The 5,539-nt window shown below is 38.2% G+C and overlaps 1 pseudogene; it reads left to right on the top strand.

Moving 5' to 3' along the window:
* LOC100720366 (regulator of nonsense transcripts 2-like) lies at positions 1–2,214 on the top strand (annotated as a pseudogene).
* Positions 2,215–5,539: the final 3,325 nt, after the last annotated feature.

Here is a 5,539-nt window from a genome sequence, read left to right as displayed (position 1 = left end):
ATGCCAGCTGAGTGTGAGAATCCAGCAAGTATGGAAGGAAAAGGATCTTTGGTAAACAACAAGGAGAAAGACTACAGTGAAAAGCAGCTAGGAAAAACTAAAAGGCCATCTCAAGGTCACTGCCAAGAAAGAGGTCATTCAGGCTCCTGAAGACCAAAAGAAGACATTGAAAGATGGTAAGAGAAAAAAGGAAGACAAAGAGTGTAAGAAAAAAGAAGAAAAGTTGCAGATAGAGGTATCAGTAATACAAAAAGGAGAAGAAGCAGAAGAGGAAGAAGGAGGAGAAAAAGAAACATGAAGAGGAAGAGGGGAAAAAAGCAAAGAGCAGGCAAGATGTAAGCAAGAAGCAGCTGCCAAGTTGACAGAGAAAATCCTGCTTCATCAGGAAGCTGGTGATAACATCAGTTAAGAAAGAAACGTTGTAAAAACCAAAATGCTCCAGAAATTACAGAACTGACAATAGTTGGGGTTTTCACTGACAAGGAAAGTCTTTCTTTAATCTGTAAATACCTAAAAATATTAATGCTTACCTGGAATCCCACATTCATTTCTGTGGTGATCAATTTCTGTCACCATCATGGAGATGAGATTGCTTGGACTTATACCAAAGAGAGCAAAGAGTGCTGCAGAAAAGTCTAATTTAAGTTTTACTCCCAGTAAGATAATTATTCCAGAGAAACACAAACCTTTCCAGAATCTTTTGAAAGAGTATTTTATATCTTTGACCAAACACTTGAAAAGAGACCATAGGGAGCTCCAGAATACCGAGGGACAAAAAGTAGTATCCTACATTCTAAAAGGGAACTAAGTAAAGAGAGACATTGGACAACAAAGGAGAATTTGCTATGTCTTATCAGAAGCTGCTGGCAGATTTTCAATCCTTAGCAGACTTTTTAGATGAAAATATGCCAGCTCTTCCTCAGGATAAACCAACACCAGAAGAACACGGGTCTGGAATCAATATGTTCATACCTGGTCAACCTGGAAGTTATGACTTGGAAGGCGGTCTATGGGGAAGATGACGATGCTTGGAATTTTTATGAGAGCCTTATTGATTTGAAAGCTTCTGTTCTGATCATCTTGTTTAAAAACAATGAAACATTGTCAGAACAAGGAGTCAAGATTATTCCAAAGAGGCAAAGGAACCTAAAGATAATAAGGAAGTGTCAATCCTCATGATTTCAAAATTCAATTGGAAAATCTAGAACTTGAGGATGATACCTCGGAGTTAGAAAGTGAAGATAAAGCCTAAGATCTTACAACGAAACTTCTTGACAATCAGGAACTAGAAAATAAAGAAGCTGGCACTGGAGTTCACCTCAGGCTCATAGCAGATTCTTTCCTCCAGCAGTTGCTCAGCTGTGTCTCATAGACAAGACAGCAGTGGATTTTTGCATGAAAGTGAACACAAAAGCAAACCAAACTGCTGAGACCAAAGTTCAAACTTTGTAATCTCTGGATGAATCCATCAGGCAGATACATAAATTGGAATGAGAATACTAAATAAACCCAGACCTAGCAAATGACAAAAAGTGAAAATATTCTATGACAGAAGGAGAAAATGTAAGAGAAGGAGCACAAGAAGGAGGAGGAAGAGGAAGAAAAGGAGAAGGAGGAGAAGAAATAGTAGAACAGAGGAAATGAAAGTGAAGTAAATGAACCAGAAGAAGAAGAAGGGTTCTGGTAAGGACCACAGAACAAGAGGAAGAGGAGAATGCAGACTACCTTACAGATTTCAGTAAGTAGAATGAAATTGATGCAGAGAATATGGAGTTGCTGATTAAACTGGGAAGACTAAAGCACGTACCTTGTGTGGAGAATGAGGGCCTCATTAAACCCCTTGACAGAATGATGCTAACGTCTTCAGCAATGAAGTGGCAAATCTGTCAAATTCACTAGCCTGATGTTGCTATTCACTTGCATCTCCAAAGCCAGCTTAGGAAAGGACCTCCTCTTGGCAGTGCGAAGGACAGACAGTCTGCAGACATGATACCATTTGTCATGATAGCAAGAAAAGCAAATACACAGCAGCTTAAGATCCTCAGTGTGCCTGTTATCCCAGTTTTCTGGGAACCATTGGAACCATCAACAGACAGAACAAGAAGAGAGGATGAAAATGAAAAAGCTTACATTACAATCAATGAATGACAAGAACCAGAAGGTTATCAAGAAATGTTGCAGTCTTGCCCTGCACCCAGCTCCTACAAACAGTGATAATGTGTTTAACTGTGCGAATGTTTTTCACAGTGGCTCCACAAAGTGTGAGGGGCTCAGTTTCTCTATATTGCCACCACACTAGTTAGTTTTTTTTAAAAAGCTATAGCAATACTAATGAGTATAAAGCTGTATCTGATTGTGGCTTCCATTTGGGTTGTCCAATGACTTACGATATTGCACATCTTTTTTTAATTTGTAAAAATTTTATTGATGCATGTTTGCAGTGCATAATAATTACACTCATCATGATATTTTATTATTTTTTATAAATAAAGTGTGAGAAAGTATAGAGGTTAAGAAGCTCCCTCCATCTCAAAGGGGAAAAAAACCACACTATACATAAATGATACAATTCCGAATTCAAATCCAGTCAGGATGGCTTCAGAATTAGAGCTTTTAGCCTCTTCCCTGTTGGTGACAGGACTCTAACTTTTCAGAGGTGTAACTGCACTTGAGGAAGGTTGGGCAATCTTCCCAGTGTCCCATCGCTGGGAAGTAGCAGCACCAGGGGCTGAGCCAGGCCCCACCCAAAGCCCTTGTTCTGTCCCCTACATCACACACATCTCTAAAGAACACAGGACTTCAGTTTCAGAAGATTTTGTGAGAGTGTTGCAAGGTCTTTTTTATCTTTATTTTTTAGAGAGAAAATGACCAATAATTCAGTTGTACTTTATTCTCGTTTTGTTTCTTTTCCTTTCTTTCCTTCCCCCCTCCCCTCTCTCTTGTTCCCCATTTGAGCATTTTCCTCCTGTTTCACAATGCATGTTATATATTTTGGTCCTTATTTACACTTACGGTTTCTCTAATTCTGCGAGATTTGTTATTGGAATTTTGATCAGAATTGCATTCAATATATATAACAGAAATATGGCCTTTTTTATTCTATTGGTTCTTCCTAACTAAGAGCAAGGAACATTTTTGCATTTTCTGATAGTCTCTTCCAACTCCTTGTTCAGAGCACTGTAGTTTTCAACATATAGAGGTCTTTTACATCCTTCATTATATTGATTCCTAGGTTTTCATTTTTTGGGTGTTATTGTGAAAAGTTGTTTCCTAGTTTCTCTCTTAATGAGTTTTTATTCATTTACAGGAAGACTATTGATTTTTGAGTGTTGGCTTTGTATAAAGCTACCTGACTGTATTATTTGCTTATTAAGTGTAGCAGTCTTCTAGTGGAGTTTTTGGGAGTATTCTATGTAGAATGTCATGTCATTCACAAATAATGATAATTTAACCTCTTCCTTTCCTATTATTAGTCTTTTTTTTTGGTACCGGGGATTGAACTCATGACCTCACACTAGCCAGGCAGGTACTTACACCCTGAGCTAAATCCCCAGCCCCTCGTTAGTCTTTTTATTTCTTTCTCTTGTCTAATTGCTCTGCCTTAAGTTTCCAGGACTATATCAAATGTGAGTGGACACAGTGGACATCCTTATGTTTTTTTTTCACAATAATTACTATATTGCATATTGTTATCTTCTAAATAGATGCTCAGACTACCAGCGTTAGGTCTGCAAGGTCAATCAGTCAATACAAGCATTAAGTTCTTTTCTTTACTTCAGTTGCTGTCATCTCAGCCTGCATTCTTTTTTTTTTTTTTTTTTTTTTTTTTGGTGCCGGGGGATTGACCTCGCACTTGCCAGGCAGGTGCTTAAGCCACTGAGCTAAATCCCCAGCCCCCTCAGCCTGCATCTTCTGAATCAGCTGGTTGCTTCGGTGGAGAGGCAGTATCTTCTCTCCCTGGTTGTCTGACCCCTGCTGGCGCATGAGAAGTTGTCCTTGATCTCTCCCAGTTGGTCCGGACTGCTGCTGGTGCACCGGTGTTGCTGCTTCCTGGGTCCCTCCCACCCCTACTTAATAATACTTTATATAGGAGGCTGGAAGACACCATTTTAACCAAGTAACAAAAACTTAACATTACCACCTACAAAATAAATTTATACTATGTGGCTCCTAATATATTGCAATGAAAAGAACAAGATGGCACCTCCCGGCCCCGCCCCCCCTGTAAGTCAGTGATGTGGAAACATCAGGGAAGTTGATGTTGAACTTGTGAATGACAAATCATGAGGAGGCATCTACATTGTACTGAAAATTAAATGAGGACAGCTAAATGCAATAGGTCATACTGGATGGGATCCTGGGTGCAAAAAGACATTAGGGGGCTCGGGAACTATTATGAAGGTTTGTTAAGTAGGTAATAATATTGGGTAAATATTTCTTGTAGATTTCAATGGAGAAAGTTATTGTTTTCAGAAAACACATACCTCAGTATCAAGGGTTAATGACATGTGCTGTTTATAGCTTATTCTCAAATAGCATATTTTAAAATAAAATAATGTAAACAGAGGGGATGATAAAGAAATACAGTGGTGTCTGCTAAATGTTAAACATCAGACTTTCTGGGGGTAAAATCCAGAGTATTTTATGGTTTTAATAGAATAAAGATTTCTACAATGTTCAATTTCAAGCTCCCACTGAAATATCACTGAAGGCAGAGTTACATAATGGCATGGCCAGTTTAGGTACTATAGCAAAAATGGCTTATAAACAACAAAATTTATTTCTCACAAGTTGGAGATCAGACTAGCAGACTGCAGATTTGTCCTTGAAGAAAAGTGGAAATGGAAATGGAATCTGGAGATGGGGAAGATGTAAAGGGAAGGAAAGGATCAAGATGTGATTTATGTTTGCACCAATACCCCATGATGAATATATGCATTATGTATAGCAAAATATATGCAAATAAGTTTTTTTGAAAAACAAAATCAATGCAAGAAAGAGTAAACTGGCCGTAATTCTTGTCATGAGAGCTGTACTTTTACCTAGTGAACTCCCTAAAAACTCATATCCTAAATCTATAACATTAAGAGTATTTGCACACATTTGCACTATTGTGAAGACAATATATGAATGCGTGGGGGGTGAGGTTGGGCACATTCAGACATAATAATAAGATATCCATGGCCTATTGTTATACCACATAAGATATTTAGCCATCAATTGTGATTTTTTCCCCTGTAATATATCAACTAAGTACATTTTCAAGCATATAAAAATATTCTTGATCACGTGTTGGGATAAAGTGACAGCCTTTCTTTTGCAGTAATGGGAATTGAACCCAGGATCTTTGCACTAAGCTACATCTACAGTCCTTTTTTGATTTAAATTTTTAAAAATTTTGGGACAGGGTATCACAGTGTCACTAAATTATCAAGGCTGGATTTAAGCTTGAGGTCATCCTACCTAAGCCTCCTAGAATGCTGGGCCTGGACTTACAGGCTTTCACTACTACACTTAGCTAAATCGTAGCCTTATTGAC

This window comes from Cavia porcellus, unplaced genomic scaffold (assembly GCF_034190915.1).
Source record: "Cavia porcellus strain 051 isolate PalLab524CR breed Dunkin Hartley unplaced genomic scaffold, mCavPor4.1 scaffold_6, whole genome shotgun sequence".
Classification (NCBI taxonomy): Eukaryota; Metazoa; Chordata; class Mammalia; order Rodentia; family Caviidae; genus Cavia; species Cavia porcellus.
The sequence above is the reverse complement of the archived record's forward strand: the minus strand, read 5'-3'. Positions and strand labels throughout refer to the sequence as shown.